This window comes from Dermacentor albipictus, chromosome 10, assembly GCF_038994185.2.
Source record: "Dermacentor albipictus isolate Rhodes 1998 colony chromosome 10, USDA_Dalb.pri_finalv2, whole genome shotgun sequence".
NCBI classification, from domain to species: Eukaryota; Metazoa; Arthropoda; class Arachnida; order Ixodida; family Ixodidae; genus Dermacentor; species Dermacentor albipictus.
The window spans coordinates 4,524,875-4,536,699 of record NC_091830.1 but is presented as its reverse complement, the minus strand read 5'-3'; the positions used below and the strand labels follow the sequence as shown (position 1 = coordinate 4,536,699).

At 45.1% G+C, this 11,825-nt stretch overlaps 1 non-coding gene across 1 annotated transcript; it reads left to right on the top strand.

Moving 5' to 3' along the window:
* Window positions 1–9,669: 9,669 nt before the first annotated feature.
* TRNAT-AGU (transfer RNA threonine (anticodon AGU)) lies at window positions 9,670–9,743 on the top strand. The gene has a single exon. It is a non-coding gene; the product is annotated as a tRNA-Thr (tRNA).
* Window positions 9,744–11,825: the final 2,082 nt, after the last annotated feature.

Below are 11,825 nucleotides of genomic sequence, written 5' to 3'. Positions count from 1 at the left end.
ACGGCGACCACGTTGGCCGGAAAGCGACGGAATGGACGCCTTGGTCGAAGAACGACCGGCTTCGCGAAGTCACTCAGCGATTCTGCAGCTCCGCGAGTGGAGTCGCAAGGCTGGTCAACTAACCGGCGGTGCAGTGGTAGGCCGTCGGAATGCGCTGGTGGTTGTTTCACGTGGCGACGGTTGTTCCCGCAGAAGGCAGCAATTTCGGTTCGGCGACGGCACGTCGCGCTCGCCGACATCGCTGTGTGGTCGTAAGGTGTGACCATCATCATCGGTCACGGTCGGCCACATGACCTCTGTCGATCGATTGTTGTTTTGAACGCCGCCTAATTGTGCATGAATTTAGGAGCATTACGCTGCATTCTAAGCGAATCAAAGGTTGGGCAAGGAAGTCGTACAGGTTCTTCTGCGAGAAAACAAGCCAATATACGAGAAAAAAGCACCGCCAGGAAGAGGCATGGCGTACAGGTGCAAACAGCCGTGCATTTAGCGTTACATAGAAATGCAGTCCAGCAAGGCGCAACATTGTTCGTTTTTGTTAGATCGACTGAGCGTCTTCATTCCCTTCCCTGCAACAATATCTTGAATTTGTGACGTCACATGTGGTTTGAATTATATATATATATATATATATATATATATATATATATATATATATATATATATATATATATATATATATATATATATATATATATATATATGTGTGTGTGTGTGTGTGTGTGTGTGTGTGTGTGTGTGTGTGTGTGTGTGTGTGGATTTTATTTTCTGCAATAGTAATCGAGATTTTTTTGTTTGTTTTTTTGTCGTGAAAATGAAAAGAGTTTTGAAATAATACTTCACTGTAGCGTATACTGAGCCTGCTTCCCACCTTATCTGCAGCATTTATTCATCTTCAAATTTTCATAGAAAGAAGCGCGGTATAGGCACAAGCGCACCGCGTGTTCCATTCTGCAACTGCCAATGCGCAAATGAAGAGCTACGATACCACTACTAGTATACAAGCAAAAATATTGGCTTCATTGTCAGCGCGCGAGGAGATATACGAGCTGCCGGCCCAGTGCGTATGGTTGTAGGTCGAGTGTCTGTGACACAGCGAGTGCAAAAAAAGAAATAAGAAAGATAACCGGACAAACATTCGGTGCACACAGCGAGAGGTGGAAGAATAATTGTTCCTTTCTTTTCTAGCAAGGATGCGATTCATCCGCCGTGACGGCTTAGTAGATGTGCCGTTGCGCTGCTAAGCACGAGGTCGCGGGATCAAATCCCGGCCACGGCGGCCGTATTTCGATGGGCGCGAAATGCAGAAACGCTCGCGTACCGTGCATTGGGTGCACATTAATGAACCCCAAGTGGTCCAAATTAATCCGGAGTCACCCACTGCGGCGTGCGTCTTAATCAGAGCGTGGTTTTGACAGGTGAGACCACAAACTTCTAAATATGAGGGATACGCTTTAATGCCGCAATAGCCAATGACGACGTGATCCCTCTTTACATTTCTCGTCTGGCTGTGTTTAAGGTGGATGCAGCAGCGTACAACTTGAGAAAACCACCTAAGCTTTAAATGAATAAACAAATGCGAGGCTTTGTTTTCGATTATTCAGGGCGCTGCGACAGCTGCTATATGGGTCATTTCATTGCGGGATACCTAAAACTAAATTTAACTAAATAAATGAGTAAATTTACTAAACTGAATACTTGACGAGGCAGGTGGGTTCCACAACCGCTATTCGTTCGATCCCATCATTACGCAAAATCATCACATTCCGTTCAGCTATCGGGTGCACAATAGCGCGCTCAAATAGGCGCAGTTCGCGGCCAAGGTTTTATTCAGTGGCGATGGCAAACGGCCGATGTACATCGTTTGCCGCTGATATCGCTTCCGCTGCGCCATTATATCAACTCTGCCTTTTTGCGAAATAGTAAACAATGTGCAGATGACAAGTTCGCTGTTCCCGACCTCATCCGTGGTTTCAGCACCGATAAAGGTAGCTATAAACTGACAACGTGTCGGCGGTTGTTTTCGGAAGATTTTGCTTGCGACTTTTGCTACGGAAGTTCTGCAGAAGGATGGAAAGAATATATAGTAAACTGCATTTCTGGTCCTCTTAAAAATCTATGCTATTAACTATACACGAAATCAGCGCAAGAAACATGAGGACAGACGCGAGGAAGGCAGCAGGATAAACATTAGGTAATTAGATGAAAACCACAAACTAACATTTTAAGCTTGCCCCAGGCCATTTCAAACATATCTGACAAAATGCGGGTGTAGCTCCAAATATACAGGGTGCTTCTTTTTTTTAGCTGCACCGACTTTTTTTTTCAGATTGCCTATGGAAGATAGCAGAATTCTATCTTTGATTTCAATTGCTTGTCGAGGTGCCCAGAGAATTCGTTCCCACGGCACATCCACTTGGAACGAATCCTCTGGACAGCATCAACATTAATTTTCAAAGTGTCCGACGAAATGCACTGGCGTTGCAGTTACTTTCTAAAGAAACCTCTGTTTTATGCAGTGAAGCACAAAATTAACTGCAGCACCAATGCATTTCGACTGACACTTTCAAAATTAATGTTGGTGCTGTCCAGAGGATTCGTTCCAAGTGGATACGCCGTGCGAACTCAGCGGTTAAAATTCGTAGATCGAAGTATGCGGCGTAAAGTAATTCTAGTTAATTAAATAAAAGATAATTAGCTTAAATACGTTAATTATTCAAATGAACATTTTGACTTCTCGTAGAAGTGATGGCCGCCTCATCGACTAATTTAGATCAAGGGTTAGAATTGTGTTACCTGCCATAGGCAATGTTTAAAAAAAAATTGGTGCAGCTAAAAAAAATACGCCCTGTATACTTGCATTCTTTATTACTGAGCACAAGAGACGGCACGTTGACACATTCTTTAGAGCCTTACTTTGGAATAAAGCACGCTTCCGGAAGTTTGTCTTCCAACGTCGGCCTTCCCCTTCCCTCTCTCCTTTGTTTTTTTTTTTCTGAAGGGCGTCCTGCTTTTGCATCGTTTTCCTTCTACTGCATATTTCGCCGCTAAACAATAAACCTTTGTTGGAAGCCAGTGCCCACGTTGGCTGTTTCCCTAGTCTTCTTCCCATGTTCGCGCTGTTTGCTGAAATGATGGCACGCGTCACCATAACGCGAGCTTGTTGAAGCCTACTCTAATATAAAAGAGAAGGCTAAAATGTAGTGAGTGTTGGGAGGCGATAGCTTATTCAAATCTTCAATTATTTTACAGAAGTTTACAAAGTATGAAATTTCAATAAAGTGGGACATGAAGTTTACGCGTATAAGTTGTAATCAACTCGAACACACAAATACATGTAGGACAACACCCTGAACTGCGCCAACTGAAACGTCCCAAGAGGACAAAATGGATACACTGTACACTGCTTTGAAAGACTTCTATAGTTTGCGACTAAAGCTTTCGCAAAGCTTAGGTAAACAATGTAACTACTTCCCTTCGAGTCTAAACAAAAATGTGCATTTATACAGTGCAAAAGATGCAGAGCACGACGCTAAAATATCTTTATTTGCTTTTGTTAAGAAAGCTTCCGCGAAATATAAGTGAACTGCCCAGTAGGCTGCTTTGTAATCTTAAGTTACTTTACTTGCAGAGCAAATTCTGTGTATTGTGACGCACAATGGTCTAATTTGAACCTTATGCGAACTGTCTGTTAGGACGTTCTCACTTTAATTTGCATTTTAATTTATTATTCTATCTAGTTTACTTGTGTGTATGTGTGTTTGAGCTGGTCTATATTTGCTACGTACTGTTTGCCTAAGCGAGAAGGAGTAGCGGGTGTCAACTCTCCTACACATAAATTTAATTAAAGAAAAGAGAAGTTTCACTTTATTTTCAAAAATGCTTCATCTCCTTCGAATAAGCCGGCTCCGAGCCGGAGCTTTCCCTCACATGGCGACCAGGGCGCAACCGCTGACGGCAGTCGGGCCACTTGCTTCACCGCCGCTGACGGTTGTCCTCCGGCGGTGCTTGCGATAGACGCTATCGCCGTGGCTCGCATTGACGTCAGCGGGGCCCTGTAACAGCGGGCGATGCCGCCTCGCGTTTGCGTCTGTCGGCCGCGGGAAGCATTTGCCGCAACTCCCGCCCTCGAAAAATATCGTGCGCGCACGAGTGTGGTGGATGTGGCAATGAGCCGAGCCGATGCAGTGACCGCTCCAAAGAAGCCCACTCGGTAGAGTACACTGCTTTGAGGCCAAGCGGCGCCGATGCAAGCTCAACGCTGGGCCACGTTGGCAACACATTTCATAGCGCCCAACAGCGTTAGAGCGGTACTTGGGATACGCAGTAAGCTCACGTAAAGACGAACTTGAAGGGGAAATAAGTATTTTCTTCTCATCGGAAGTTCATCATAGAAATTAAATTTGTTATTCTATGTCAACCCTAGTATTAAAATCAGAAGATACGTGTAAGAAAACGAAGCATTTATGGCTCTCGCAAGAGTCTAAGCACTGATTTACATACTTTGTTTGGACTACTCAGTAATTGCACTACTTGCTGCCGCTTTGAAAATCTGTGCGCTATATCGAGATCGATATTTGACTTCTCAAAAAGTCGTCCGCGTCCTCTTGCTGAAAAAGAAGAAGCCGTGCAGTAGGATGCGGGGCATCATGCGCAAGCACTTGTTCGTGTGGCGTCCTGGCCAGTCGACATGCAGAGGCACCTCGAGGACTTCCTCACTTAACGTATACATAGTGTCAGCCCTGCGTGTTTTCACAGCGTCATCGACACTGGCGTATAGTCCAAGTCGACGCTAACAGCGTCTGGTTTTACCGGAGCGACAGGTCGCTCCGGGTATCTCGCTATGCCCAATAGCAAGCTTTAGTTGCGCAAGTTTGGCTTAACGGAATGATCGCTTCGCATTAAGTGCTTTTCACGGGTTTTTTATGGGGCTAACAAAGCACTTGCATGTTTTTTTCTCGGCATGTCCAAAAATTTGTCTTAACCGGGTTCGTCTTGCTGCTCCAACGTCTTAGAACTAAGAGTCCAGCTTTAAAGATGAGTACGGAGACGTAGAAAGCGACAGGACAAACGATGGAACAACCACCTCCTGCACCGTCTGAAATGACGACTTAACTGTAACCACTTGTCAGATTTTAGGATTTCTGGCAGATTTGGGAGCCATTAAAAATGAAACATCCACGAGATATCGTCAAAACTATCCTCCAGTGCTGCTAGCTCTTCTTCAATAAAAGGCGGAAGATTTGCTCTTTGGTCGACTTGACAACATAACTTTTAGATCACTACAGCAAGGAACACACATAAGCTTCTCTTGGGTTGTAATTTTTTAAATCCAACGTGTAGACTGCGTTAACGGCGTCTCACACAACGGCAAGTGCCACGGTACGTTCCACCAATTTCAAGTGTAACTCTATTTTTCTTTCATCCGTGCGCGCTTCGCCACCTTATGTCACGGGCAGTCTCTTCGGTCTTTCTTGTGAGGTTTTCACTCGCACAAAAGCACACGGTCGATTTCATACCGACCTATCACTCAAGCTTGCACACATATATATATATATATATATATATATATATATATATATATATATATATATATATATATATATATATATATATATATATATATATATATATATATGCAGCACGGCACATGTAGTGAACAAAGGCCGTGGGGGCTGCAACGTCAGCTGGAAGCACACTGGACCACCTTGCTTGCACAGAAAAGGTGGTCGAACGCAATACTCGTGTATGAGGAGGCTTCTGCATTCTCCCTGATCTGACAACCATTGCTTCGTAAGCCTAGAGAACGTAGTAAAAAAACAAACCAGGTGCCTGCTGCAATGCGAAAAAAAATGTTCCATGTACAATAGCAACATACATTTTTTTTGTACATTTGCAAAGCTACGTCTTAGCCGCATTGCATGGGCATCACTGTGTCTCGAATTGGAGCCAACTAATCTTCATAATTGTTTTGCATGATCTGACCTACAAACGTTGGGAACTTGAAACCAGGTATAAATTTTGTATATCTCTGGTTTCTTTATTTACGTTCAGTACTTGTGTTAAAAATAGCAAATAATCACTTTCATTCGTGTTCATTGATGTGTTTCTTCGCCGTTCCACAACAGAATTCTGAAAAATTGTCCAAGAAATTATTCTATTCAAAACACTAGTAATTAGGCTATAATTTTATGTATGGCAGTATACGTTGCGACTTTATACGTCTCGAAAGATGATGTGTAAACACAAAAGCACCGAAAAGAAGCACATTTCTAGCGGTAAAAAATGGTAAAGTTTAACTCGTGAAACAACTAGCCAAGAAGCGTGTATTCGTCATATCTGGCTCATTCAATGTTGCTATACCACTCTGGAAACTTGCATTCCTTATCCGTGAGCATAACGCAGATTTTTTCTCGCCACTCCCGCAGGCGCACAAGAGTCAGGCAAACACAGCGTGCATCCGGCGTGTTTGCGACCTTGACAAAACGGAAATACGCGATCACAACACGCAGCTCGCGATGCATTGTCCGGAGCAGTCAATGCTTCTAGGAGCTCATGTTCTAGAGCTGTTCTTCCTTACCCATCAGAAACACATCGTCAAAGTTGTCTTCGAGTAAAAGAAGCGTTTTAAGGCCATTTTTAAGCTCATTTGGCTCCGGAAACGAGCGATGACATTGAGTTAGACTGATTTTACGTCCCGAGTCGGAAACGCCGTGGGCGGCTGCGGACGCTGTTAAAAACAACTAAACCTTACGCACTCCGCGAATTGATATTCTTGCCGTGTCGCCCATTACCTTGGCCCCTTGACGTTAGCTGAGCATTTTGTTATTAACGCAGGCTTTCCCTCGCACGGCTTTGGTACAACTCCATTGTTCAAGCTATCGACTGTTGAAATTTCTCCATCCGGCAATCTCTAGTTCGTCCATATAACGCCGTTTGATTCAAAGCGACCGTTAATAATACACACTTTTTCTGCATTATTTTTGTCACGTCACTGCGCTAGTTATGCTTCTTACTGCAGTATTTTCGACAACTGTGTCATTTACCAATCCTGGCATATACTTATCGAGATATGGCATTTTACTTGGCAATTCGTTTTATTGTTCTCGAATGTCGACGGAAGTTGTGGAACCGTTCGTAGCAAAATGGGCACTGCTTTCAAACCTAGATCGAGTTATTTTAAGCTCGTTCTTTATTATTCACATGGCCAGATGGCTCATTGACTGTTGCTTTCGGCCGATAGGTGTCGCGCGCTAAAATCCCTAGGCCAAGCGCTCCATCTTTTTGCTCTACTGGTCGTACTACACAATTGTTCTTGTTCGTTTTCTTCTATCATCCTTTGCCGCTTGTCGACAATCATCATCAATGTTTTCCCGTATGGGCCAGGACATTCACTCGGCAGCTGGTTCTTGATAGCTCGCTTCGAGAAGACCCATCTTCTGAACGGGTTGTTTGATCGTCTCTCCAGAAGCTCGACGGAGCACACGAGCAAAACCGTCCTTTTGTGGCTGCACGGACGGAACTCTGCCCAGCTTCGAAGCATCGATCGTATATGCGCTGTCGCCGTGCACAAGCACCGTGGTGCTTTCACGTAACCGACTTAGTAAGATCATGCCAGAACGCTCCCAAAGCGCTCCTGTGCCAAACTTTGGACACACGTCGAAGAAGCCTCCGTGGCCAAATTCAAACTGGAGCCGTCAGCTACAGCGTCTTTCTTAATCCCTGCGTTGCTGTGAAAGGTCCACCACCAATGTATTCCGACGTCATTGAGGAAAAAGCCTCGATTTGTGAAGCGATATGGAAAGAAGAGCAGTAAGTGGCGTAGCTAGGTCGTCTAGCACCCGGGGCCCATAGGTCTTCTGTCACCCCCAGCTGTAGTCGAGGAAGGCGAGGGTATCAAGTTCCGGGTGTCTTCAGACGTATATGACACCCCCCCACTGGCCCCTTGCACCCGGGGCCCACGGCCCCCCGGCCCCCCTTGTTGCTACGCCACTGATCTGAGCAGTACACACATCTAGCCCTCACTTCTTAGCCGATCACGCTACTCATATAGTCGCCACGTGAGGAGAAAATGGCATCCACCTGACCATATAGCATAATGCTACTAAGGGATTCATTTTGGTGCCACCTAAAAACAAACTGTTGGGACCATGTCCGATAAACGCCTTTCAGGGGGTTTGATCCCCGGTCAGAATGAATAATTCAACTGCAAAGTTTACGTTTTGAAGGACATCGAAATGTGTCCTTTAGTAATTAAAACGCACTTCATTGCCACGTATTCTCACTTCTATGGGAATCTATCATTACTTGCACTATTCCCTCCTTATACCGTGCTAATGCCAAAGCCCCCGTGACGAGGGACCGCACCGAGCTCGATTGGGCTTGATTGGGTAACTTAGTGGCTATGGCTTTACGGTGTTGAGCTCGAGGTTTCGGGTTCGATCGCGTTCTGCGGCAGCCGCATTTCGATGAAGGCGAAATGCTAAAATTCTCGAGCACAGAAACAGACAGAGAAGGCAGGGAGGTTAACTGGACTATGTTCAGTCTGCTACCTTACAAGTGGGGAGGGTGCTGTAGAGTCAAAGTCACAAGCAACGTGCCATTATAGTCTACAGTCGGGCACTTAAGTCTGTCGCCTTATGTGCTGCTCGTGTAGCTTTCTGGGCTGACGAGCTGTGAGGCCAGGCTTCCAGGACCTTTGATTAGGTAAAAGACCGACCATTGATCATGTCCGGTGCCACTGCTCGTGTATTCAAGTACACAGAACCCCGTGTTGTCAAGATCAATACAGAGGTCCCAGCTACGTGATGCTTCATAACCGGATCGTAGTTTTGGCTCGTAAAAGCCTAGAATTTAATTCTTAATTGATACGTATTTTTGCTATATAAGTCCGGTGTTTATGATGTGTTATGATGCCACGCTTGGCGAGGCTTGGATATACCGAACATGAGAATCCTATCGCGAATGGCAGCGTTCCGAAAAAAAATAAAGAAAGAAACAAGTAAGGGATTAAAAAGAAAAGCTCGAACTTTGCAACGATTCTATTCCCCTCCCTCCTAGATTTACCTTCTTGTATTCGGCTCGCAAGCCGCCCTTATCGCTTACTTGGGCTGCTCCTCGACGAGACGGATGGCGGGGCTCCGCAATACGGCTCCGGTCTTTTCACCTGTAGTTCGTTCTGACCAAGTTATTTCCTTCCCTCATGACTCAAATGCCCATCAAGTGCCAGACATGTGTAGCATGCATAACCTGCGTAGTGTTTGAAGCGGATATGGTGTGCCATGCGTCCGTGCCGTGACATTAGTTGGTTAAGGCGCCTGTCTAGCAAACAAGAGATCCTGGGTTCGGATTCCACCGATGCCTTTTGCATGTACGTAAAGGGCGAAAGTGTCGCGTCTGATAATGTCCCATTTTTGTCTCACTTTACATTCGACGAATACTGCGTATATTAGGCTGGAATACCGGGGTAAATCGGCATGTTAGTGAGGGCAAAATACCATAAGGCAGATTTCCGTCGCCCCTGTCGTGTTTCCATTTGGATCTCGAGCAATTTGTGTTTTTAGATGTCTAACTTGTCCCACTTTCCAACTTTATTAAATTTGTTAAGTTCAAAAATTCCTCACGCCTACCCTAGCGTGCGCTTTAAGCTGATATTCTCTACCGCGCATCGGCGCCGTGGCTTAGTTGGTTAAAGCGCCTGTCTAGTAAACAGGAGATCGTGGGTTCGAATCCCACCGGTGCCTTTTGCACGCTAGTCATGTCGCTCTTTCTCAAAGCGTGCTCTATCTTTATGCACGTATACCTTGAATTTTATTTTAGGCACATTTGTTTTTACTCAAAATTATCTGTGCTATGGGTGTATTTGCAAGTAAGCGGGCATGGCGCACCCCCTCTGGAGCAATACCTTCGAATTCTGTGCGCACCTGGAATCAAAATTTAACTACGTTCAATTTCAAACGAAGAGAGAGAGAGATTCAACGGACGTACATCTTTTACTTCCTTCTCAACACACGAGCGAGCTTTTATTCTATGCAGCGCCATATCATATCTAACGTAAGAATATAATCGCTACTTGGGTTTCACATTGGCGATTTAAAAACTTGTTTATAGCATAAAGAAAGGAAGAGCACTGCGAAGTTACTCTTTGCGCACCCTATAAACTACACCTGCTGAGACAAATGTTTTGGCTCCGGTTCTCTTGCATCTCATTCGCCGCTGCCGTCTCGGCAGCCGATTACTGCTCGAGCGCAAGGAGAGACGGATGAGCGAAGCGAGGACGAGAGAACTGACGCTGAATAAAAAGCAGCTGGTGTTAACAGTAACGTGCCTCCGTGTCTTTTTCTACTAAAACAATGCCGCAAACACAACCAAGAAACCGAGCTTTTCACTCTCGATCACAGCACGGTACGTAGCTCGCACCGCTGCTCGCTTCCGTCTGGAAGGACGCTCTGCGGCCAACTCGGCTGCTGCCCTCTTTGAATCGCGCAATCTATGCCGTTAGCTTAGCGAGGTCAACAAGCGCTCTCCGTATCGCTCGTACCGACAGAAGCGAGAGACAAAAAGCGACACGAAGCAGGAGCCGCTGCACGGACAGCTTGCGCCTCGTATCGATGGCTGGCGGAAACATTGGGACGTGGCCTCGTCGCTTTCAAGAATGCGGCATCATTGCAATGCGGATCTCGTAGGCAATGCCCAAGTACATAACACACTGGGAAATAAACGGTGCACTAAAAGGTTTATTGACGTGTAATTTCCCACAGAAGGGGGATCAAGTGAGACTGACGAATTAAAGGTTTTTGCTCTCCCTGTAATGCAAATTAATCAGTTGGAAATTGCATATAGTTGAGTACAACACACACATCTGCCTTCAAATACGATACGATGCACTAATACATTATATCCAGTACAAAGCGTGACCGCATTGGAACTAACACACCAAAGGTGCACATACGCTTCATATTCATGTACGTTTATGCTCTGTGTAAGCAGAACACGCACGCAGAACATGTTCCGCGTAAACATGACATATATAGTCAGAACATTCTCTATAATATTCTTTATAATAAATATTTACGATTTGTGAAGTCAATCGCACTCCAACTTCGCTTGCAGCTGCCTGCTCCAGTTGGCATATTGCGTGTTGAAGTTAAGCCCACTTACTCGCATCAAATGCGCTTTAAAGCTGGCTTCTCTCTCCTGCTCACGCGCTTGCTGGCGGATCCATAAGTCTAGCTGTTAGTCATATTCTGTAGTTGATGCCAAGAGTACCCATCGCCAATGTTTTTAGGAGAGACCTTAGATACGTGGGGAAATGTACTTACGGGACGTCGTGCGGGCTCTAGGGTTGGTTTTTATCAACTTGTCTGGCGCATAGCGGCACAGACCAACGCAACAGACGCTAGCGAAACAAGGAAGTTGCCCGCAGGAGATCTTGGATTATATAAACGGGAATTTTCAAGCCAAACCTTACACAAAATATACATAGAGAGAGTTCATGTTCTATTCACTCAAACGAGCTGTTTATTGTGGCGTTAATGTAGTACGCTCAATACACCAGAGGTGCTTTCCATTCCACTGCTGTACCATTCTGACGCAATATTTTATGCAAGGGAAACAGCTGAGCTAATGCAAGCCTACGTCAGTCTTGTTTGTTGAAAACATTTATTGCAGCTTTCTAGATTAGTTGCACGTACATATACAGTTTGAAGTATGCAACGCCTACAAATGTTATCTTCGTGCTTCCACATGCACAACATCTAGAAAGCCGAAGTAAACATTTTCAATAAAACCGAATAAACAATTTGGGGAGAGACCGCACATAAAGC